Source organism: Phalangium opilio, unplaced genomic scaffold (assembly GCF_054372755.1).
Source record: "Phalangium opilio isolate 3A_F unplaced genomic scaffold, DU_Popi_V2 ptg000031l_1, whole genome shotgun sequence".
Classification (NCBI taxonomy): domain Eukaryota; kingdom Metazoa; phylum Arthropoda; class Arachnida; order Opiliones; family Phalangiidae; genus Phalangium; species Phalangium opilio.
In genome coordinates, this window is record NW_028324158.1 from 13,249,719 (window position 1) to 13,274,814 (window position 25,096).

General features: G+C 39.1%; 1 long non-coding RNA gene across 1 annotated transcript; it reads right to left on the reverse strand.

Moving 5' to 3' along the window:
* Nucleotides 1-5,578: 5,578 nt before the first annotated feature.
* Nucleotides 5,579-8,215, reverse strand: LOC149690745 (uncharacterized). Its single transcript, XR_016383826.1, has 2 exons — nt 6,537-8,215; nt 5,579-6,461 (listed from the first exon to the last, which is right to left on the reverse strand). It is a non-coding gene; the product is annotated as an uncharacterized LOC149690745 (long non-coding RNA).
* Between the last annotated feature and the right edge of the window lie 16,881 nt (nt 8,216-25,096).

Below are 25,096 nucleotides of genomic sequence, written 5' to 3' on the forward strand. Positions count from 1 at the left end.
GAATAGTTCTAGTCAGAAAATTAATAATTAAATTATGGTTGTTAATTAAATTAAATGTGATAATTAGATTTAATTATTTAACCCCCCATGGAGCTTAAAATTTGAGGAAAATTAGTTCAGTTCATTTTGCAAGCTAGCTAGATATCTTCGTGTAAATATAGATATATTACCTTTAGTTTTAAACTGAGGTCAAAAGGTCATGTGCCATTAAATTTAATTTAAGGCTAATTATGATCCTTTTTCGTAGATTGATTTAAATTTAAATAAAAAGGGAATCTTTGATTTTTATCATGATTATTTTTACATGAATTCAAATGATTTCTTTAATTACGATAGAATTTTAATTAGATTTAATTATATTTATTTTAAAAACAAATATTTATATTTTTGCCATACCCAGTATTTTCTTAAACTATGCATACATTTTATTTAAGAAACAAAAGGTGTTGCCAGTTCATATTACTAATTTATTAATTATCATTGTGTCGTGATTAACATAATTTAAATTATCATGATATTAGTATTTATTTATTTATTTATTTCACTTCAGTATTATTTAACAGGGTAAATATTTATAATATAAATTAACACACATTCGCGGCGCGGAGTTGATGTAAATAAGTGTAATTGTAAATAGATATATACATAACATAACATAACATTCGCTAATTTCAATTAACTAAGGTTTTCAAGGAATTTATAGTCGCGTTAACTAATCAACTTTTGCGGTAAATAATTAATTGCCTCTGAAATTAGAAAAATAAGTCCATTTTAATAATCATTTCGAGTTATGAAAAAAGAAATTTACCGGTCCAAATTAACTTCTAGTTTATGAACTTCTGCTGATTAGAATTTGCAAATTTTGATATTTAATTTGGTGTTTGTTTTTCCTTGAAAACCTTAATTTAATTTGAAGTAAACGATTAAAACATTTCGTGTGGGAGTGTGCATGAGTGTGCAGGGTCCAGGGTGTCTTTCTCGTAGGTTTAATTAACTCTAATTAATTTTAATTAAGTCATATCCATTAACGAGTCCATTTAGCTGAAATTTACGAAAAACAATAACATGAAAATGTGTATTTTTAATACTATGGGAAGAAACCTTCCTGGAGCCATTTACATTAAATGCACACTAATTAATTTAATTAATTATTTATTTATTTAATCACTCTTTCTCTTAATCCCCCACTAATTGCTTAAAAAACTAATCACTAACTTTGTTAATTAACGCTTTTTAAATATTTTGTGATACCATATTCATAACCGTATTCATTCTGATGACACCTCGTGCTAATTCTACCATAGTTATACCGCTGTTAATGCCATAAAACTGCCCATTCTCTCTATATTTGTCAAAGTTTAAAATTGACAAATATAGTTCCCATGTTAAATCCCATATCCTAAACTTATCCCAATTTCACAACCTCCCTAACCACGTGACAATATAGAGATAATCAGGGCCCCGTGACTCAGGAACCTTTCCTTCTCCTTCATTTAACCTTTTGACCCCAATTTAACCATAATTCTACCTTCCAAACCCCTTTAAGTCACGCTACATTCTCTCATTAGGATGAACTAAAACATTCCCTCCTTTCGCTTTACATAAATTTAACTTTCATTTCAGAATGAGTATGGTATGTACAAATCTCACTTTTTGCTTTTGCCAGCCAATTTTATGCAAAAATCATTTGTACATTTCCAAGCCGGGGTCCTTTAAATTCAATTTATAATTAAGAGGGCCCATGCTTGGCGATATAATAAATTTCCCGTAATATTTTTGCATAAAATCTGGGCTAAAATATTTTCTTTCAAAAACGAAAACCAAAAAAAAAAAATCCTAAATGAAAAGAAACTAACCCTAAAATAAATTAAAAATAAATTAAGAAAAAACTCAAAAGTGGTTTTGACAAAAGTAGCCAGCAATCAAGGAGGGAACGAAGCTTTTGATATGAAAATTAATTTAAAATTAATTTATTTTATGGCTAGTCCAAAAAATAAGTATTTTTGATCTTTCTTTTAAAATAACGTACGACGAACTGGCGTTTTTTGTTAGCCAAAATTTTTGTATTTAAAGAAAAAACAATCTCGGAAAAAAAAACAAAAGGAATTCTTGTAGTAAAAACAATTAAATAAAGGCTTCTTCCTGAAATCTAACAAATCTGTCTGAGTCTTGCTTCTTTCTCCTTGAATGCTCGCTCGCTGCTCCAGCCACTTAATTAACTACAATCAATTAATTAACATTCTTAACACTTAACGCCCTGCGTGGATCATTTTATTTATTTATTCTATTTGCTTAATTTCTTGGTTTATTTTCTGATTCTGAATTTCACCACCGCCTTATTGGTTTCTTATTATCATCATTTCATTATTATTCTAATTTTCGGTTAATAATTATTAGTTAATTTTAATTTATATTTAAACGTGGTTGGTTAGGCTTACTTAACCTAAACGACACTAAACGAATTAAGGTACGTGGATTGTTGCGTTTGGTTTGTGAATTATTGCCGTTTTTGTTACTTTTAAAATCTTTTTGTAAATTTGAAACTTCCTTAGAACCAGTTGAATTCTGTAGGTATTTTTTGGTTCTAAGGTTGAACCAGCTCCTTGGGTCAATTTTAAAGTTGAACAATTCTCAAAGCATGAAATATTAAATTTATATTGTTTGTATTTTACAATTTTAAAGCGTGGTTTTCACTGTTTCTTACCATGTTTTTTCGTTTTGCCATTTTTTTATCTTTTTTTCTAAACGGGTGTTTAGGCGCAACCGATATCTCCAGATTTGGTGGCCAAATTGCTGGGCAATCGCGTAGCGGTCAGCCCGATCGTGACGGTGGAACCACGCCGTCGTAAATTCCATAAACCAATTACTTTGACGATCCCGGTTCCTCAAGCCGCTACAAAAGGAATGATAAACCAATATAGTGGTGACGCTCCAACCTTGAGGTTGTTGTGTAGCATAACAGGTATTACAAAGTCAGGTTTGTCTCTCACTTTCTAACTTCTTTTTCTTCAAACTTTTTTATTCTTTTCGTGTATTCTTTCTTTCGCTTCACACCCCCCCTCGTCTGTCTCCCGTCTTTTAGTAACACCCTGTACATAATCCTTTCACTATCCCGCTCGCTTGTTGATTGGTCGTTTCGTATCGCTACGTGGTAGCTTGGAAATTAGTTAGTTTGTAAGGGATTAGTTAGTTAACCGTTAGAATTAGGCCCCTTTGTCGTTGTTAAGAGACTCTGTTCACGCTGAACCAAACAAATAGACCTATTCGCTATTCAACAAGTAGCGAATGTGTTCCTCAAGTGTGAACGGAGTTTTACCCAATTCAAAAGCCCTTAGTGTTCTTATTCAGGGTTGCCACAAGTCTGGGAATGTCACAAAAATACCAGAGAGTTTATTTTAGTTGGGAAAATGTCTTTGGTTTGTTTGAAAACATGGCAACTTTTGACCTCGGATAAAGGTCACGGGAAATAGACCCTGGTAATGTCATGGAATTTGAATTGTGGCAACCCTTGCTGCTATTTGCTGTCTAGAGTAACTTAGGTTTATATGGTTAGAAATTCCGTAATATCTCCGTTGTAATTAAGTAGCTTGTAGAGAGCTTGCTTGAGTCATTGTCTAGCTCAGAATTGGTGTTTTTTTATAGGATAGGGATTGCTTGGTCAGAAAACGTAAGCACTAACTGCAAGCGCACTTGATAACTTAGGCAATAACTATATAATTCCATTTTATCAAGTGCACTTGTCAAAGAAAAGATTTTAAATGAATTAAACTCGCACAAGACAGACTAATTAATAACTTAAAAGTTTCTAATGAACTCAGCGCTTTTGTGCTTGGTTGATTTAAATCAAAGTGTGTTGCAATAATTGCCGCCGTCTTGCTATGCTCACTAATTACTTGCCGCCGCAAGCAACAGCAGCAGCTTTATAAGAGGCTCTTTTCGTTTTTCTCTTCTATCTGTTAAAATTCTTTCTATTATATGATTTTCTTTAATTCCGTTTTTCGCCAATAACTTTTAAATTCTTATTGGTAAGTACAAATTTAATCATTTTAATTTTACGACGAATATCTAATATTTAGCGTAAGCGATTCAGTTTGGTCGGCAATTAAACTTTTAATTACGTACGCTAATCGGTTTCTGACCAAACAATTGAAAATTAATTTAGATCAATTGAAATATATTTCATTTTGTTATTTATACGGAGCAAATGATGGGATTGGTGGTAATGTTGGACGAGGATCAGGTTTAATTAGAACTAGTTCTTTAATTAATTGGGTTAATCGCGATTAAGCAATTGCGCTATTTGCCGTTTTTAGTTTGCTGATTTTCGCTGACACACTCGCAAACCTTTTCTTTACATTTAAATTTCCCATCAAATTATTGCACAATTATGTTTAAATTCAATCAAAATTACTATATATATTCAGCAAGCTAAAATCAGTTTATTAAAATATATAAATGCTGTTTTTTGATTATATTAAATTTTTTGATAATTAACGTCGGTCAAACTAGTACGTTTATTAATGATATGTTTTTGTTGGTGCTTGCATTTCAGGAGGAACAACGAAAGCGCAATGGGAGGACGTCACGGGATCGACCCCGCTGACCTTTGTCAACGATTGCGTTTCATTCACCACAACAGTCTCAGCCAGGTAATACACCACTTCGACATTCTGTTGCGCGCATGCCCGATGCCCCGCGCTCGAAGCGCCGCAAGGGGAAAGACTGGAAACTGCTCTTTGTTACCCCTACTAGCAAAAGCGCAACCCCACGCGGTTTTTTTCCCTGCCCATCTTAATAAGTACTAGTTCGCAGTAGCCCGCTGTGGCGCCCTAGGTAATGCCAAAGTGGTGTATTGTCGCGTTTAAACTGACCATTCAGTAGAGAAGGCTGCAGAGGCTAATACAACGGGCGCTAATGTACGATTAGATTCTGGTTGATGGACTGTCGACAAGTAAACGAAGCCACGAAATACGCGACGGAATTGTACAAAGAAGCTATTCACGTCCCGTTCATGGCCAAATTTGTAGTCTTCTCGAAACGACCCGATCCGATGGAAGCCGAACTTCGAGTCTTCTGCATGACGGATGACAAAGAAGATAAAACGCTAGAACACCAGGAACATTTCACGGAAGTCGCCAAGAGTCGAGACGTCGAAGTGAGTACTTCTTCGATACTGTCCCCCATCATCGAAACGTAATCTCCAATGTCCCCAATAAGGTCCTGGAAAGCAAAACGCAATTCCTCGAGTTTGCCGGTAACCTGATACCCGTCACGAAGTCAGGGGATCAACTAAAACTGAGCTTCCAAGCCTTTAGAGAGAATAGGTTACCATTTACAATACGCGTCAAAGACCCGCACCAAGATCCATTAGGAAGGATAGCCTTCATGAGGGAACCCAAAGTCGGCAGAGGCGAACCACCACAAATACCTATTTGCAACCTTAACATCGTATTACCAGAAGTCTGCAAGGTACGTGTCCTTGTACTTGTTGGCTAATATTGGTTTACATTCTGGTGTTGATATGAGATATAATTTCTTTCGTGACAGGCGGATGGTACGGCAGTATTGACCTCTGAACTAATCACCTTAGAAAAGAAATACGGTTTCGTGGAAGAAACGGGTCTAGCCAAACCGGAACTAATCCACAGAGCCGATTTGAGGTTATCCGACATTGCCCGAGAGTTAGGCAACGATTGGGTTCCATTAGCCTTACAATTAGATATCAAAGAAACGGATATTAAACAAATTAAGGCCGAATGTCCCGATGATCCAACGCAACAAGCTCTCGTTATGCTCAGGATATGGATGCAGAGAGCGGGCACAAAGGGAACCGGTAAGTACTTGCGCATAATCATCTCATATTATAGAAAAGAGGCCAGCAATTCTTTTCTCCAACAGGCAATAACTTAGACAAGGCTCTGAGAAAAATTAATAGAGAGGATATTGTAAATAAATGCATGTTCAACGTTCAACTTTTCACTGACGAAGTTGAGAAAGCGGTTGCCAAAGTCAGACTAGATCAGTCTGGTAAGTAATTGAACTATTACTATTTTCGTTCACTTTCGAAATTGTAGATATGTTTATTTTGATTCATTCGCGTCATGGTTTCTGTTCTCTCTTTTGTTCAGGATTTGACGCATTCAAAGAGGAATTGGGTCCATCACGAGACGCTTCTCTTAGACGAGATGTAACCCTCGATGTCTCGTACGATGAACAGGACATGACGAAGGTGCGAACCACAAAAGTAATTACCATTCTTTATCTTTAATAATTTAATTAACAATATTACTTAAATCAAACAATTACGCGGCAACCAAACTCCTTATTGATTAGCAAATACGAATAATTTTAATTGAGATTGATTAGTTTAATTCAAGTTAATGCCTAAATAATCCTCCCTTCTTTTACTTGTACCACCAATTTTCAATTTTACCAGAGGCTGAATGACGTTGAGGTAGGTTCTAACAATTCCAAAAAGAAATAGCATGGTTGGATTATCTCCCTGTGGCAATTATCCAATTATCCAAAAAACTTACCATCTCCCCCAATTACTTTATCCACTTATACCAATCCAGTTTAGTCAGTGTTCAGTAGAGTTTGGTGACTGCGCTGTAATATAGTTTAGATGTCTATGTGCACTGTTGCATTCTTATAAGGGATCGTTTTCCCAGACTGCAACAGCGTATATTTAACGCTTATAGCGAATTTTATAATTCACGCTTAGTGTAATGATCTTTAATCGTAATTAATTTTAATTTCGGTAATTAGGAAGCGGAATCCGCTGCGGAAACAAGCAGCGAATCCGGCTCACTTCACGGCAAAGATCTTCCAGATTCAGTTGAAATTAAATCCAAAGGTAAAGTGACACTACTTTTCTATTCTGTGGTTTTTTTGGGGCATAACTAACCATTTGAAAAAATGCCGGAATTTTTCAATATAAACGGGGATCGCTTATTGGTGCAAAACTGCGGGAGTTATATAAACGTTGTTCAAAATGTCCAAAAACTAACCATTAACATTTTGCCCGAATGTCCGAGTACTTATTCTTAATATAACCCTCAACATTTCCTTCAATAACAACTTCAGTTTGTGTCCTGCTTTAAAACGTATCTTCATTCAATGTTAATTTTTGTTAACACAAAGACTCCAGAAAGATTTTTGATTGTATTTTGAAGGGGTTTGATTTTTTGGCTGTAAAATTCTTTTAATGACCTATTTAACAAACAATATTGGACATTTACGCAATCATGGACACGATATGACGTCGTCTTTGATTGCTAAATCGTCATCTACTTGGTAACTATCTTCTTTGGCCGCGTGGTTTTATCTTCAAACGTATTAACAGCATGGGCTCAGCGAATTTTTTAACCCTTTGTTGACGTAATGGTACAAGATACCGTAAGGTTAATTACTTACCCCCAATTAAAGGCAAAAGCAAACGAAAATCTAAGAAAGGCGACGCCCCACAAGCAATTGCGGAAAAATCAACTGATAGTTTCATCATTTTACCATCTTACGATATAAAATCCGAAGAACCAGTACCACCCCAACAACAACCCCCGGAAGTTGTTGAAAAATTCGCGTCAGATAAACCCGAAACCGAAGATAAGGATAGTCCCATTGAAACGATAACCAGTAGCCAAGTCTTAGACGCGGATGACACGCTACCCAGCAATACCAAACTGTCGGATTTGATTCCGAGCGAACTTTTAGACTTCATATCCGATAGAAATGAAAAAGACCACGATGACGTCATTGGGGATATTGAAGAGACGACAAAGACTGAGGAAGAAGTTACCAGACGTCCTAAAACTAATGGTAACCTCGATGACAGCAAGGATGTTGATGGTGGTACGAAAAAGGCCCGACTCAGATCCTCGAAAGAAATCTCTAGTTTGTTGAAATCTTTGGAAGAAACCGAGGATTCCGTCCCTCAAGTTGACATTAACGAACTGTTAAACGAGCCAATTGAAAGTGACGAAGGACGGGTCAGTTTCCCCGTCTCGGACAGTGAACTGGAACAGAATGATTTCGTTCAGAAGTCATCAGCCACTTCCGCGGTTAGGGAAGATGACATCAAGAAATTGGTCTCCTTGTTGGATGACGCGACACCTCCCCAAGAATCTCAGAGTTTAAAACTTGATGGTAACGATGGTAGACAAGATAATCCTAGCCCTATTCCTATCGTTGAGGAACCAGATGACGTGCTCCAAGGTAAATTAGATGACAGAGGCTTACGAAATTAATTAGGCTTAAGGGTGGTATACCGCTTTTCTCTATGGTGGTGATTGATATGTTCGGTTATATATTTGACAATGTCACTGGTCTCTAATGGGGTTCGTGGACTCTTACTCTGTGTATCCTTCTGTTTAATGACAGGAGAAGCACGGATCTTAAAGGGATTAAAGACTCCTCCCCCTTCTCCGGCAGAAAGAGACGATAAAGGTACAAAAGAAATCGCACTCTTTTGTCACCCCCGTACTCTTTTTGCTTCATTTTAAACGTAATTTCATCAACCCTTTAACCAAGTTCCCTAATATCAACCCAAAGCCTGTTATTACTATGCACGAGACTTTGTCAGGTCATCGGGTTCAAATAAAAGAAGGAATTTAAGGAAATCATCCTAACCAATCATATGCTCGAATTTAAACTTTCCCTTAAGTGTGCATGCGCATAATTAAGTTCATATCCCAGCTCGTGTGGGTTTCAAAAGTGTCAATTAGAGGTCATTTTATGGTAACGCAGAACCAAGCGGTGGCTATCCACCGCCGGAAGGCGTCCACGCCACTCGGGTTGAAACTAGAGAAGTCATGGATGACGGCTCAGTCAGAAAAGTCGTCACCGTCACTAAAACGGCGACTCTTATTCAAGGTTAGTTTCGTACTTCTAAACCGATATTATTTACTTCGGTGTATGTTAAAACTTGGAAATCGTTTGAAGGTCGAGTTTTATTTACTCTTTGAACTTTGATCGTTCGTAACCTTTTTAATTTTGGTCCGATTTTGACCTACTTGGTCTCATTTTAAAGCCCAGAATTTACTCTATTTAAGTACACGATCGCTTTAATTCGACCTTCAAAATTTAGGCCTATTTTTGGCCAATTATTCAAATGAGGCATTTTTCACCGTAGAAGGCGATGGTACCCAAGATTTCCGCGACCAACTAGTGAAACAATTAGAGTCGGAAACTTGGCCATCAGCCGAGATGGATACCAGTCAAGTATCCGTCTCTAGTCTACCGGAAGACGAGAAAACGGAACCAACTACGGCCAACCTTTCTAGCACAATTACTACGGATATGAAATCAAGCGATTTTAATCAACCCCAAGTCAAGACGCACTCGGACGAAGCAGGTAAACAAATGAATCTTTGATAGAAAACATCAAAAAAATCAATCGGGAAAAAAAACCTCCGTACTTTTAGCTTACTGCCTGATTATAAGGCCATATTTAATTTAATTTTAATTAAATCAATTTAAATATATAAAATTATTTCGGAAAGAGCTGAACGTAAAGCGGCAGTGTTTTAACCACCTTATCATTATAAAATTCATAAATAACTTTTGACTGATAAATGAAACAAACCATTTTTTTAAATATCTATAACATTTCACGTACCCTTTAAAACGCCCAAAAAAACTTATACATTTGTAAAGGTACAACGGTCTTTAATAATTGGATTAGGGTCTCGTGAACGAACCCATAGTAATATAATAATTTCGATCCCATTTTTGTCTTGGACTAATTTAGTAGGCTAAGGTTATTTTTCTCCCAACAAAAACACATCTAGAACTTTAGACCAATTAAATTATTTTCGCGGACCATCTTAGAGAATTAACCTATAAGGTAAGAAGACGTTTCATTTAATTTAATTTTAATTAAGATAAATCTTTAAAAAAATCGGCCTCCGAAAACTTCTGGTCGTATTTGATATTTTCCCTCGGGAAAAAGCAATTAATATCGCGATTATTTTAATTCATTAATGGTTTGTTTCTGAAATCAGTTAAGAGTTAAAAGTTTCAAGTATAAAATGAAACTGCAGAGTGCATGGTTGGATTTTGAGAGCGCCTGACACTCTTAACAAAGCTTTGAATATCTTTTTTTATTCTTCAAATTTTTATTCCAACTCCATCCTTACACATTTTTAATTTTTTTTATTTCCTCTGGCTTTTTTCTCTTACGCAAATTTAAAAAAACCAAAATTTAATTATTTTTTTTTCCCCATGGAATTTTTTATGAAATTTCCGTGTAACAAGCTTTCTGCCAACCCTGGACTTTTCTCCGTAACATAAATAATTTTTTTTTTACAATTTCTTTTTTTTTTGGGCTAAGAAATTGCTGCTTTTTGCGCTAAGCTTTTTTCTCTCACTTGAAAATTCCCTTTTTTCTATCACACTATCTCTCTCTTTGTTGATTTACTCTTGCCACCACCCGAATGGATGTTTTAAAATTTACTACTTTTTTTGGGTGTGTGTGTGTGTGTCTGCGCGAAAGTTTCATCATTACTTCGATTGATAGACTTTCATTGAAACACTTTAAAAGTTAGGGAAAAATATTTACTCTCCTTTAGTACAATATATTTGTGCTTTTTTCTATTTCAAGAGTGATTTTATTTATTATTTTATTGACCCCTGGCGTTGTTATATTCCAATGGTCAGAAATTGGACAACGCAGCAATTAATAGACGCGTTATATTATGAACAATTGGAAAAGTCGAAATTTATGGATTACTATTTTTAGGCTTAGGGATGTTATTATTTCAAATTGGCCTTAAATAGGTCAGTATTTTAGATTAGGCTTAGCGATGGTAAAGTTTAAAGTTAGGTTTAGTGGGGGTAAAGTTTGAGATTAGGCTTAGCGAGGGTAAAGTTTGAGATTAGGCTTAGTGAGGGTAAAGTTTCAGATTAGGCTTAGCGAGGGTAAAGTTTCAAATTAGGCTTAGCGAGGGTAAAGTTTCAAATTAGGCTTAGCGAGGGTAAAGTTTCAAATTAGGCTTAGTGAGGGTAAAGTTTCAGATTAGGCTTAGCGAGGGCAAAGTTTAAGATTAGGCTTAGTGAGGGTAAAGTTTCAGATTAGGCTTAGCGAGGGTAAATCAATATTTCTGTTGAACAAAACCGTTCTTAAAATTAAAATTAAACTTGATTTCAAGTTTTCGACTAATTTCACCGTTCATTTTATAATCGCGTCTATAATTAGGGGTGCTGTTTTTTAATTTAATTAACTCTAATTAGATTTGACCGCAAGGTAAGTGTTGTCCTAAACATATCAATACGAGCTCTTTCGCTTCAAGTTGTAGCATGCCGCTTTAAGTTGCTCTTTATTATTTTAGTAGAGAAATTATTTCTTCTTATATACGTATGCCTTTTTACTTTCTCGCTTATATGGCTGTAATCGATGTCTGTCAGTAGAAAAAAATCTGTTCGAAGTTATAATTCTTGTGCTTTAAGTGGGGGTTTTCACTGCCAAAATTAGTAATTAAAATTAATTAATATAAATTGTCAGGGATATTAGTTAAGACGTATAAACTGACAGTCAGATCTATCTTCTAAAAAATAATTAACTTTCAATTTAAATTTAAACTAATCATGTTAAATCTATCGCTAAAAAATACTTTTTGTAACATTTTTCTCTCTCTCTCTATGTAATAATTCTACGCTTATTTATTTATATATATAACCCACTTCTAGCACATAAAATAAATCATTATTGATTCATGGTCTCATTATAAAATTTATTTGGTAAAAATATATATCTGTATTTTCGACAATCATGAAGTTAAATATTTAATTCATGAATATACTATATATATTAATGCTTGATCCGTATACGGTAGTAAGATATACATGACTCATGAACTCGTGGATGTTGTCAGAAAAATTACCATAGCGTATGGACCAAAAAACCCCTTCGTGTAAATATATTATTTGATACCATTCGTATGTTGTTAGGGGATTTTAAAGACAATAAGAAACCAAAGACACTGCATGGCATTACTTGTGTTTGTATAGCTCCTAATATGGAAACCGTTGAGTTTTTATAGTCGCATTTTTTAACTATGTTAATTAATCGTAGATTAATTTGGAATGATTATTTTGTTGGTTATATTATACCAAATTATTTATTAGTGGCTCGAAAACGTTTTTCATAATAATTTGAGAAGACGCCGTCCGAAGTCTATTAATAGACTAACTGAACTTACGTTATTTAAGTTGTTTAAGAGTTAATTAAGGTTTACCTTTAGAAGGTGGGACAATGTCTCGCTTTAGAAGAAGGAGACGGGTCCCTGGGGTATGTCTGTTTATGAATGACGTTATTTTGGTTGGTACGATTGAAATACAAAAGTAATTGAAGCATCCGTGGTGGCGCCCAATTGTTCGGGTATCTATTTAAAAATGATACTGTTGATGTTATGGCCTTTCCCCTTCTCTAAAACGGATGATCAGTAGCTGGACCCAGTACTTCCGCCGGAACCTATCCGTCTACCAGCTTCGTAGGGAAACCTCCACCTACTTCTTTTAAAGAAGATCTTCATCATGGCGAAGAAAGATTAAAAAATAGTCGTATTATCGCCTCCCAAGAGGACTTTACCATTTCGCAGTCGCCAAAAGATACTAGTCAAGATGTAACGCCTTCTAGTCAATGGACCACCACGTTACCCGTATCCGTAGAACAGTCAAGTTCCTCGAGCGAAACGCGTACGGATAGCCAAAGAGTCGATGTGGGTTTGAGTCCAATTTCAGTCATTGAACCCACGAGTACGAGTACGCAAAAGGTAGTCACCTTCAGAGATACGCCTTCAGTGTCCGATATGTCCGAGCCATCAACGTCCAAGCAATTAGAGTTTGTAATTGAAAGTAGAATCGAAGGCGAAGGTGTCAATCAAATCAAAGCCTCGGAGAACAAGTTTATTGTACCCGATCCGGGCGATGGTAAAACCCTGGACTTATACTTTAAAACGGAATCGACCGTCAAAGTATCCTACAGTAGTACCAAAGAAATTGAGGCCGAGCTATCAGAGAGTCACCAAGAAGTGTCAGTTCAAAGTCCTTTGCCGTTATCGGGAGAAGATAACGTATCCACGTCATTCGAAACCACGTCCAAAAGCCACGACGAGAGCTACGCCAAAGAACAAGAAGTTGGCGGAGCGCAATTCCGGGATCGTAAACTGAACTTAATCTCGTCCGACTTTGACGATTTTTCGGAACGTACCAGCGTCACGGTCAGTCCAATCAGAGACCAAGTCGTCGACGCCAAAGCTAGCAGGAGTTCCGAATCGGGGGAGATATTGGACAAGGATGTCAAACGGGTATTCATCCAGGACACGGCCAAAATTACGGATACCGCCACCAGTCCCATTAGGGTTAGCGAACTAACGGAAACCGCGACCGAAACTGAGGTGAAAGAAACGACAGATACGGCCAGTAGTCCTATAGAAACGGATGATACCAATACTGCCAGAGAAATGGATCCTCATTCAACTACGAGCGATTCGGCCACTAGTCCATTAGAATCGGGGATACCTCCGTTAAAAGTCGATACCGCCAGCAGTCCATTAGATTTGGGTCTCAAAGGCTTACCTATCGCTACGTCCCAAGATAATTTCGCGACCAATAAAACGGAAACGAGCGAAGGGGTCTTCAGCCCCTATTCGGACGCGACTTTAGAACCCGGGGGCTTAACCGATTTCTCGGATATCGCTGACCTCGTGACCCCTACCGATAAACAACCCCCGAGTCCCGATTTAGGCTCAGCAACGTCCAGACCGGATTCTCTCTTCAGGTTGACCAAAGACAGCGAAGAATTTTCAGATTCCAGACCAAAATCGGTCAGTTTTGACGAGTCATTCGACAGAGGAGAAGTTTTCTTAAAGTCCACGTCTAGTCTCAAGGATAAAGTCGACGAGAGTGACTTCTCCAAAAGTGGTACCAGCGGAATTAGTCCGGATTACGGAGGTGACGACTTACTCTACTCCGTTGACGCTTCACTGACCGAGGATGCCAAACCAAGTAGCCTACCAACGCAACCTATTGTAGTACAGCTCGGTATTGGATCCAATGATTTTTCCGACGGGACCCCGAGCGTTCTGAGTCCAGAAATCCAAGAACAAGTCGAGTATCTTCGTCTAACCATTGAAACGGCCAGACTGGACCATCAATCCGACATCCAAATAGAAGAGGATAGAGTTAGTCCTCTTTTCGATAAGTCCTCCAAGGAAGTCATACAAGAATTGGAAAGGGAATTGTCCCCATTACGCGACATCCAAGTAAAACTTCATTCCAAAACGGCTATCGTTTTAGATATTGATATTGCCAATGGTAGCCCGCCCGAGATGGCACCATCGGGAAAGAGTCAGAGTTTAAACGGTCATTCAGATACGAATACTTTCCCGGAATATACGCCACGTGACTCAACGGAGGATAAAGAGGATATCCTTATAGTGGTACGCGAAACTAAACCCAGAGGAGATGGTAGCCGAGAAGGTACTTTGGACGAGTCATCCAGTCGGACAACGACCGAAAGATTTTTCTCTTTAGAAGATTCGGATACGGGTAGCTATAAATCGGCCGATAGTTGCCGAACTGGTTCTAAATCCCCGAAAGATCCAATCAAAATGACCCAGAGTCTAGAGCGACTCAAGCATCAATACGAGAAATTGAACACGGCCCTAGTCACTGGCAATTACCAAACCGTGGGTGCCGCCACTGAAGATGAGATTGTCTTCATGATGGATCAAGTTGAGTCCGAAATGACCACCTGGGAACTTGAAATTATCGACTACGAAGAGAAAGTCCTTAAAACGGAAAGAGTAACGGTGATACCAAGTAAGACAACATCCGCGGAAAACACGTTGACGAAATTAAGTCCTCAAGAAGGAGTACAAGGTAGTATAATCGCAACCACCCCTAGTATTTTAGAGAATAACGAATCTTTGGGCGCCGAATTACCACTGCCGACTTTAGTCACTCGATCGGAGGTTCGAGCCGATGTCAGGGTCAGTCCTGATGAGGCTTTCGAACCGGAAACGAAGGAAGAGCACCTTAAGGAAGACCTTGCCCGCATTCTAATTACAGATAGAACCACCGCCCCGGATTCTCAACGTACCACCATCGACGAACCGGAAGAAGAAGACGAAACCCTGAGTAAAGACGAGGAAGTCTCCAAACCAACGGGAACACTAACCAAAATGATGTCGAGCGACTTGGAATCCGAAGAAAAGGGTGAATTTGTCGAAGATTTGGATTCGACTCAGCGAAAACTGAAAAGCAAATCCAGTCGAGATCAGTATCGAATGAAGAAAGCTGTTCCGCAAGTCACCTTCGATTTCGCTAGCGATCATAGTAGCAGTACTGATGACGATGACTTCCGACCCAATGTCGAAGAGATATGTTCCAGTCGCGAAAGTTTGGTCGAAGCGGGACTGGAGAAAGTTAAAGAGGAGGAAACGTTAGACGAAACAACACCAACCCCGGCTCAGGTTGAGACTGACAAAGAGAGCGGAAAAGTCTCGAAACCCCCTGTCGTACCGGAAGTGGTTTTAAAGTCGATCTCGCCCAGTTTAAAATCTGAACCGGAATATTCGGAGAGCGACACTGAAATATCGCAAGATAGTATCGTACCAGTCGGCTCTTCGCCTTTAAAAACATCGTCGTTAGCCGAAACTAAAGAGGAAGTAGATCCAGCGGAAGTCGTTGAGACATCAGAAACAGGGAAAGGTAAGATACCTAATGTCGAACGCGAGAATGTTGTCGAGAGTCGAAGGCTCTCGGACGTCCCCGTCTCCGGTACACGAATCTTAGTAGATAAGCTGGTTGAGCTTTCCAATCATATGCTGAATATCAGCGAGGTAATATCCTCACCCGATACGCGCCCCCTTCCCTTAGAAGGAGAGAGTCAATCTTCTCAAAGTAGGCCTATTACGGAAGTTGTTAAAAAGACGAGCAAAGATAACACATGTAATGCCATGACTTACGAACTGACCGATCGTAGTATCGCTATGTTAAGGTTAAGAGCTTCGCAACAAGTACTTCCTTCTACCCACGCGTTTGGGTTGCATATGAAACTTCCCCTCGATTTAAATCAACCAGTTGCACAAACAACAGGCTTTCACCTCCCTTCTCCCCTTTCCGCCATTTCGGATACCAATTTTAGTATCTCGATATCGGGTAGTAGTAGTGCCGAAAGCGACTTCGAAGAAATATCCTTAAACGCAAAACCAGAAGTTTCGGAGGTGAAAACTCCCATCCCCGAATCGGATATGTCCTTTACCAATACTTCAATTTCAGAATCACAAACTTCTACCGAACGGAACACCACCACCACCTCAACTCCAAATACCCAACAAGAATAAGTTCATCACCGTTCCAACCCTTCAATCAATCAGTTTGTTCGTTAGCTTTGTATACTGTATATACGTTTAGTTTTTTGAAATATGGCCACTAACATCAACGATGATCAATTACACTTGGTCGATGAGGCGGGTGAGACGAGCAATCCACCAATAATATCTAGTAGAAAAGATTTCGAGGCTCGGACCTCGTTTGGACAGTTACTGGATGTTCAAGATCAAAACAACGATGGCTTGACGGATTGCGAAGATATGGATGCTAGCGATTCGGATGAAGATAAACCAACCACGTATAGTCATAAGGATGTACTCGTCTTGGATCTCGATTTTGATTGCAAAATAAACAAGGAATCTTCGGACTTTAAAGACCACGATGCGGAGGTACCCGAGGACGATGAGTGTAAAACTGATAACGAAGAGTTCCAAGCGTCTAGCGACGAAGAAGACCACGGACAATATACATCCCCCGTTTGGAAAAGACCACTCGTAATCAACACTGACCAAAGCTCTTCAGTCGTCTCTTCGTCAAAACTTACAACTAAGAAATTCATAGCTGCGCAAAACGTAGCCAGGGTTGTTGTATCCAGACCGAAAACCTCGACTATCATTAAGAAACGGTCCGCCTTGAAGAGACTCAGAGCGCTCGACGAAACCGAGCCCACTATCTTGGGTGCGAGTCCCCCAAATACTGACGTTGTGGGATCCGATGATACCGTGAAACAGGATGTAGGTGGTGAGACCGTTGAAATTGTTGATATCAGTAGCGAATCGGAGGACACCGATCACGAAGCGCTTTCCGACGTCGAGGGAGACAATCTCAGACCTAAGATACAAAGACCGAATATAGTCAATAGAGATATGCTGTACGTCGATGTCCCCGAGGAAGGACCCGAAACCGAAGAAGAGGATGAAGTCTTCCTCGCTGAAGGAGAGAATCCGGAGTCGGACGTTGATACAGATTTTATAGTAGTTAGCGATTCCGAGGCCCAAGCTCCCGGGTTTACCCGTAACCCCCAACGTCTTCGAAGTCAATCCTTACCCAACGCGAACCAGTTACGTTTGGAACCCGAAGTGGATGAAGGTTTAACCGACATCGAGAATATATCAGGTGGAAGCGATGATGAAGACAATTTGGTAATTGACGTGGAATTGGCCGATTATCCTTCCTTCAACGAAAATGTCAGCGCCAAAGAACTGGATAAGGTCAAATCGGTCGACGAAGAAGCTCCGCCCACCGACGAAGAGGAAGCTTCTGCTACGGATAACGAAACTGCTGTCGAACAACGTCAAGTTATTGTAAACGAAATGGAACCGGAAGAGAATGTTGTCAAGGCTGGGGAAGCGTATGGACAGAATCACGCCTTGAGCCAGTTGAGCAAAATTCAACCCAGAATCATTCTGAACAGTCCAGATATTCTCAGCAATCCTGAAGTAGCCGAAGACGAAGGCAATCACACTGATGTTGAAGAAATGATGACCGCTACCGGTGCAGAAAGTTTAGTCGAGTTTATGGAAGCGACAAGGGACACTGGCCTTCAACAAGCGCTGACAGATACGGAATACTTCACTGGGTCCGAGGAAGAAGGCGAATTACTATCTCTTCAAGAGTTTTTGGCCTCAAACGGCGACCGCTGGGTTGTCCCGATGAAGAAGGAAAAGAACACGTCATCAGGCAAACGACGCAGGAAGTTGAAGCCACGTCCCAGCAAGTGCAGCACTGGCAAGCGTATGTATATTTCAGCAAACCCCTAATCCAATGATTTTGTTCCCTGAAGTAATACCCCATTAGCATGGAAAGCTGCTGTTTTTTTGTGCAACTGGTTTCAATCAAACCCAAAATTCCATAGAAATATCCTCCCATACATTTTTTTGCATTGTGAAATAAATATTTAGGTTTCTAATAAGCCTACACGGTATTTTCAAGATATTTACGAAGCTGTGTATAAATGCGTACCATCAAACCGGCGCGGTTTCCAATTCAAATCCTTAAAAAGGAAATCAGCCAATCAAAGCTAGGAATTCTCTGACGTCTGATCGCGAAATTCAACAATGTCGCGTTATCGTGGCGGGTCAAGACGCGTCGCGTTTTCGCGAGTTTTTGCCAAGTAATTAAAAGTAATCAAGTACTTTGGTAATTTTGACACTTTTAAACCTTAGTTCCTTTCCTAAATAACCGCTTTTTGACTAACCATTAACAATCTTTTTTAAATAATTGGTTAAATTATTCTGATTACAATAGTACGAACCAAGGCTTAACTTTTAACCATTATCTCCTCACGAACAGAATGGACTGAAACTGATGAAACTGGAATGGTCAGACACGTCAAACAGAAGACCACGAGGACCAGTATTAAGTACCAGGACGGAGGAGATGGTGTCACAGGTAATGGAATATTTCAATTACCTATTCATATTTAATTTATTGTTAGATGTTTTCCGTATTTTAAATATTTCAATCATTTTATCAGAGTTTTGAGTTCGCGTTCGTGAATCTAGTCACAAATTCTCAGAAATATAATAAATTAAAAACGATTATAATTTAAGAATCATGGGAATTAATGATTAAATTCACGACTAGTCAATCAACCTTAATTAAAAATCAGACCCAATTAATTTGGTTGATGTTGTGAAATTAGTACCGTTCAATTAGTTTTGACCGCATGCAAAAAAAATGTAGCGGTAATTTAGGCGGTTAATTTTTGGTAACTTAACCAAATGTTTGATACTTGTATCTTGAATTACAACTATCAAATAACACACAAAATCCCCGAAAACAAAATATCTTGTTCACGCATGAAAGTCAACTTTTTACCAACGTTAGTATTTTTTTAAAAAAAATCGTTATAAGCATGTTGTTTGAATTATCATAAATATTTTTGAGTATCATCACCGTATTAAATATTAGGCACATTGAACGGTTAATTTTTTATTCTATATATTTATCTCTTCTACATTTATTTTATCTTCATCTATTGCATTTCGTTATATATTTTTTAAATCAAATGTCGCAAATTGAGATATCGAAAAAGAAATTGTTCGGTAAAACCGGATTTTATTTTTTGTGGTACAATTTTTTGCTTCGGTTTTATTTTTACAAAAATTACCAAAGAATATATATATTTTTTTGTAAAATCACCTTACGTAAGATATCAGAAAATTTTGTGCGTACTTTTTTGCGGCTTGCTATGCCTAATCGTTAACCCACATGAGACCAACAGTTTTTTGAAAATATCCCAATGAAAATTTGTTTAATTAAACTAAGAATTGTAATTTAATGAAAATCCGAAAGAAAAATTGGTGGTATATATAAATAAATATATAATGCGCAACTTATATAGCAGGGCAAGTTTGCATGGGATCAGCTAGCCTATACCTAGCTTAAACGCGACGCCTTATTTATATATTTAATATTAATCGATTATTTTAAACTCTTAATCGATTATTCGATTAGAATCGTAATTAATTTTACGATTTAATCGATGTAAAGCTTTATTTTGATTATGTTTTTAAATCGCGTTCGTATATTTTACGTTGCCATCGAAAAATACGTTTCACACGACACAATTACATTCACGTAGCATGGAATTATAACAATAATAATCCTGAATATTATAAATTTATTTTTGCTGTTCCTTACGTTGCCTCTAATATATTTTTGTAAAGAGCTTCGAATGCTGAATATTGATTGAATAACGTTACCACGTAGCTTTTGTTTTAATATGATTTTAACCAAAAGCGAAGAAAACCCAGTTTGATTTTGAACTTGGTTTGTTTGATAACCCGATTATTATCGAAAACGACGATCGTCTATTACCAAAATTGAGCTTGAAGAATTTTATGTTGGTTTGCTGAAGATTTGATTTTGATTTTTGATTTTCAAGTTTCAATTGCGCAATGGCCAGCATGTTTTGATACGAAATTTTGATTTTATATAAAATACAAGAACATCCATCTATGAAAGAACTAAAGTCATACTTCCCTCCAAACTTCAGTAGTTGACGACTTGTAGAGTTCTAGGTCACCCCATAGCTATTTAGAATTAGTTGGGACAGAGCTTTACGACAGGGTTGCTACAGGAATCATTCAGGACTTTGATATTCTTAGCGTAATTGGCCACCCAAGGTCTAGGAGCCCTTATTATACATTTTCCCAGGGTTTAATTCAAGTTAGGTCATGGGGAAGGTAATTGATTCTATTCTAAATAGAACTGAATCATCTTCGGCTTAGATGTGTACTTTGTAGCAACCCTGAGGTCAGGATCCTCTGAAGGGGAAGGAAGTTTTAAAACCTGAATCCAAACAAAAAAACCCTCTTAAACCTCAGGTGCAGTTAAACTCCGCCAAAAGAAGCCACGCGAAGACTCGGACCAACTAACACCCGAAGAAGAACTTAGTTTCGCCGAAAAGAAAAACTTCTTCCAAAGACTTTCCATAGATTCCCCGGTACCCGTCGTACAGCCCGTCGTCTCAACTACCACCAAAACAACGCGTACTAGCGTAGATTACGAAAATGGTCAAGTAGTGGAGGAATCCTTGAGTTTCCAAGATCGTTTGAAGAAATTCCAAAAGGACAGTACTTCGGACGAAAGCGAAACTGGCGCTTCGGACTTGAGGACTGACTCGAAGGAAAGCAGTCCCAAACGTAGCGAAACCGAAGAGACAAGTACTTTCACGACGGTTACGAGAGAGGATAAACCGGAATTATGGAAAGAATTAGATCAAGACATCCAACAGGCGAAAAAGACAATGGAAATCATGGAGAAAGAGTTGAAGGAAGTTGAGGTCAGACAGCAGCCAACGGGTGATGAGGGTACTACTCGCGTTCCGACAGTTTCCGGGAAAGTTATCGCAACCACCATCACTGAAAAGGGTAAAGAATCGGTGGACATTCGAACTGTTAAGGGATACGACGAAGATAGTCCGGATAAGAGCGAGATAGCACGCGTGCTAGTCAGGTCTTCGGGACCCGAACAACGAATCGAAGATTTTGTTGACATATCATCGGTATCTACAACTCACATCCAACAAACCACGACCAAAGAACAAAAGGGTAAGCAAAAGGACGCGTCCTCAAAGATCAGCGACAAAAAACCCACCAAAATCACAGCCGAAACTACGTTAACTTCCGCCATGGCCGGAGTTAGTAAGGACGTCGATGATTGGGATATTATTGACGATCACGAGATCGCGGAGGCCAGGGATACTCGAGGTCCTCAAGGGTTAGGCCTAAGTAGTCGCGATCAACGATTTGAAACTTCGACCGGGGATGAATCTTGGATCGTTGTCGATGGGTCAACGACGACCAAACGGGTGGTCACGTCAACAACAAAGGTCATGGGTAGATCGGATGAGTCCCAAAAGGTTGTTAAAGAAACCGTTGTCACAAGTAGGGTTAAGGATAGTCAGAGAGTTGGGGAAAGGGGTAAACTACCGAAAGAGGAAGGGAAGGTTTTGGATGAAACTAAACCCAGTAGGCCTACTGAATTAATTTACACTAAAGACGAGGAGCCATCTGCTCGGAAAACTACTACAGTTACTACGGTGACTAAGGAAACCAAAACGGGGTCTTACGATGAAATGGAACCGCGTAGGTCAATAACCACCGCGGAAGAAGCTAGCATTAGGGTTGAGATGGAAAGACAAGCTATTGACGCGAGACAACAAGCTAGGAAAAAGACCGACCATCATGACGAGCTAGAAATATTTGAAATGGAGATGGAAGAAGGTCACGAAGAACGCGTCCACGAGGTGTCCTTGAAGGACAGTCCATCCATCTCCATGGATGATAGAACGGTTGACTTAGAACCGGAGGAAATTGACGCTGTTTTAGTCGATGAGGAACTAGTTGATAAGAAGGGGAAAGTAGCTAAGATTGAGGATTATGATATACCGGATGATGAGGAAATAACTATGTCCAAAGTTGAGACCAAAGGGTACGTTGTTGTCGATAAGGAGTCCCTTAAACGAGCCAAATCGAGCAGTCCCATTGAGGTAGTCGACATGGATTTGGAATCTCATCCAGAAGTAGTCGATGAAACCAGAACGGTAACTAAAAAGATTACCACCGTTGTTAAAGGATCTGATGTTATACCGACGAGAGTAGTTGAAGAAATTAAACCAATTGGTCCTGGTCAATTAGCTAAAACCAAAGTTGTTAGCAGAAAGGGTGTACCGGTAGACGAACCCGATTATGAAACCAAAGATTTTGAGGAAAGAGCTAAAGAGTTGAAAGAACGTATGACCAAAGATTTAGGTGAAACCATGGTGACCACAGTCCGTAAGACAGTGACCAAGACACTGTCCGGACCTGATATGGAACCTACTACAATCACCGAGGAAACAAAACCAGATGAAAGCGGAGTTATCAGAACAACTCGCACTATTATTAAAAAGGGTGTGCCAGAGACTATCACAACTGAAGAACCTGATGATATTACAAAAGAATTTGAAGAACATGAGAGAAGAATGAGGGATCGATTGTCAAAGACCGAAGATGTAGATTCCAGTGATGAAACAGTCACTAGAGTACGTCGCGTCACCAAGATAGTCTCTGGTAGCGTTCTAGAACCTACCACAGTCACCAAGACTGTAGTTAAGAAGGACTTTTCAGATGAAAGTGATATAGAAACTGAGGAACCGAAGGAAATAATCGAAGATAAACCAGATCAAACTGGCGTCTATAAAATAACAAAAACTGTCATCAGACGCACCGATGACGAGACTGAAGACCAATTTAAAGAGTTGGAAGATAGGTTTAGGGCCCTTAAGAGCAGAGTAGATGAATCCGTCACTGAAGAAACTAAGGAGGACAGATCAGGAGTCACTCGAATCACCAGAACCATCATCAAGAAATTACCAGGCGAACCTCAAGAGGCTCTTAAAGACTTTGAGGAAAGGGCTAAAGAAATGCGTCAACGTATGACTCAACATGGTGACGAAGAAACTGGGGAAGGATTTGAGGATATAAAAACAACAACCCAAAAAGTTACTAGAATAGGGAGGGATCTAGAACCAGGCGAGGTTACTAGTTTCGAATCGGCTCCTGAAACTGTGTTCACTAGTGAAACTAGAGTTGTTGAGGATACTGAACCATGGAAGATAGTTGAGGGAACTAAAATGGTCGTTCAGAAAGTTACCCAGCTTGTATCCAAACCTTCCGATGAAACTAAAGCACCCTTTAAAACTGTTGAAAAAACAACAACGAAGGTGAAAGCTACAACAGAATCAGTTGCTGAGCGAGCCGAGCGTGCCATGGAAGAATTTGAAAAGATGCCATTGAAGGAAAAGATCGCCAGAGATTTGTCTCGTAAAGCGACAGAAGACGAGGATGATGACCTCGACTTTGATGACGCACGAAGCGAGAAATCGCTGGAAGGCGAAGAGCAAATAATGAGGGAACTGACGGAAGACTTCTCAGGTATCTCAGGTATGGGTTCGCGAGAGAGTCGTCAAGTAACTGTGTCTCGCACTTCGACTGTCACTTCCACCACCGTTGTCGGGGAGATCGAAGACCAGGAGGTAGATCAGTTTGGGTTTAGGAAGAGGCCATCCATCCCTAGATCCGAGGATGAGGATATTAAGATGTTAGCTACCTCCAAAGACGATCAACCTTCGAAAGTAGTTGAACGCGTTGTAGAGGACGCTCCCAAGTCCACCTCTACCAAGCCCATCGAAAAGAAACGTAGCTTGTTAGACATCGCGGCGACTTTAGACACGAAAGACCTATCCCCGGTTGTTGAGGAGACTTCCAGTCCCGAATCAGTTAAGAGCCCAACTGAAAAAGTCCCAACCAAAAAAGTTAAAAGCCCAAGTGAAAAGATCAGTTCTAAATTCACCACAACCACCACTACCCAAAAGAAACAGTCCTTGGTAGAAAAGTCCCCGATAGAGGTAACCGAGCAATCTCCCACTTCCGAAACCCATCCCAAACAAATCCAAAGTACGGAACCATCCCGAGCCCCTAGCGCCATGTCGGTCGACTCTTTAACAGAAGTCTCAACCCTGGAATCGCGTCAAACCGAACAGGATGTAGTTGTATTTAGGGAAAGCGGGTTCCAAGAGACATTCGTCTCTTGTTTCGAGCCATCGAGTCGTGAGTTAACTAAGACAACTAAGGCGGAATTAGACCAGTTGATAAGGGAAAAGGATGAGAGGGTTAAGGATGGGTCATCCTCCCCTAGAGATCTTGAGGAACCAGAGGAATTAGAGGAGGTTAAGCCTAGCGATTCGTCCAAAGATGGAAGCCCTACCAGCGACTATTTTACTGAGGATTCGAGAGCGGATGCTAATGTAGAGAAAGTTATTGTTAAGTCAACCGCGGATGAAGTTGAGGAATTACCGAAACATATTAAAAAAGTAGTTACGGCCGGGTTTGGCGACGATCCTGATAAAATCTTGCGCGAAATGAGTCAAACTTACAAAGAAATCTCGTCATCCGATGACGATGATAGGTCTGATAAAATAATAACGCGTCGTACCGTAGTTTCTAAAACCACACCCGTCTCCGAAGTAACACAAACTGTAGTTCGTAGAATCACTAAGACAATTACCGAAACTGATGGCACCACAAGTACCGTCACTGAGGAAACTAAACCTGACCAGACTGGAAAGTTAATTACCTATAGAACAATTACCTCCAAAGGTGGGGTTTCTCGAGTTGAAGCCTTCCCGGCTGATGAAGGGTCACCCGATGACATTAGTAAAGAGTTAGATCAAAAATTTAAACCTACCACTGATGAGACGACAGACCAGCCA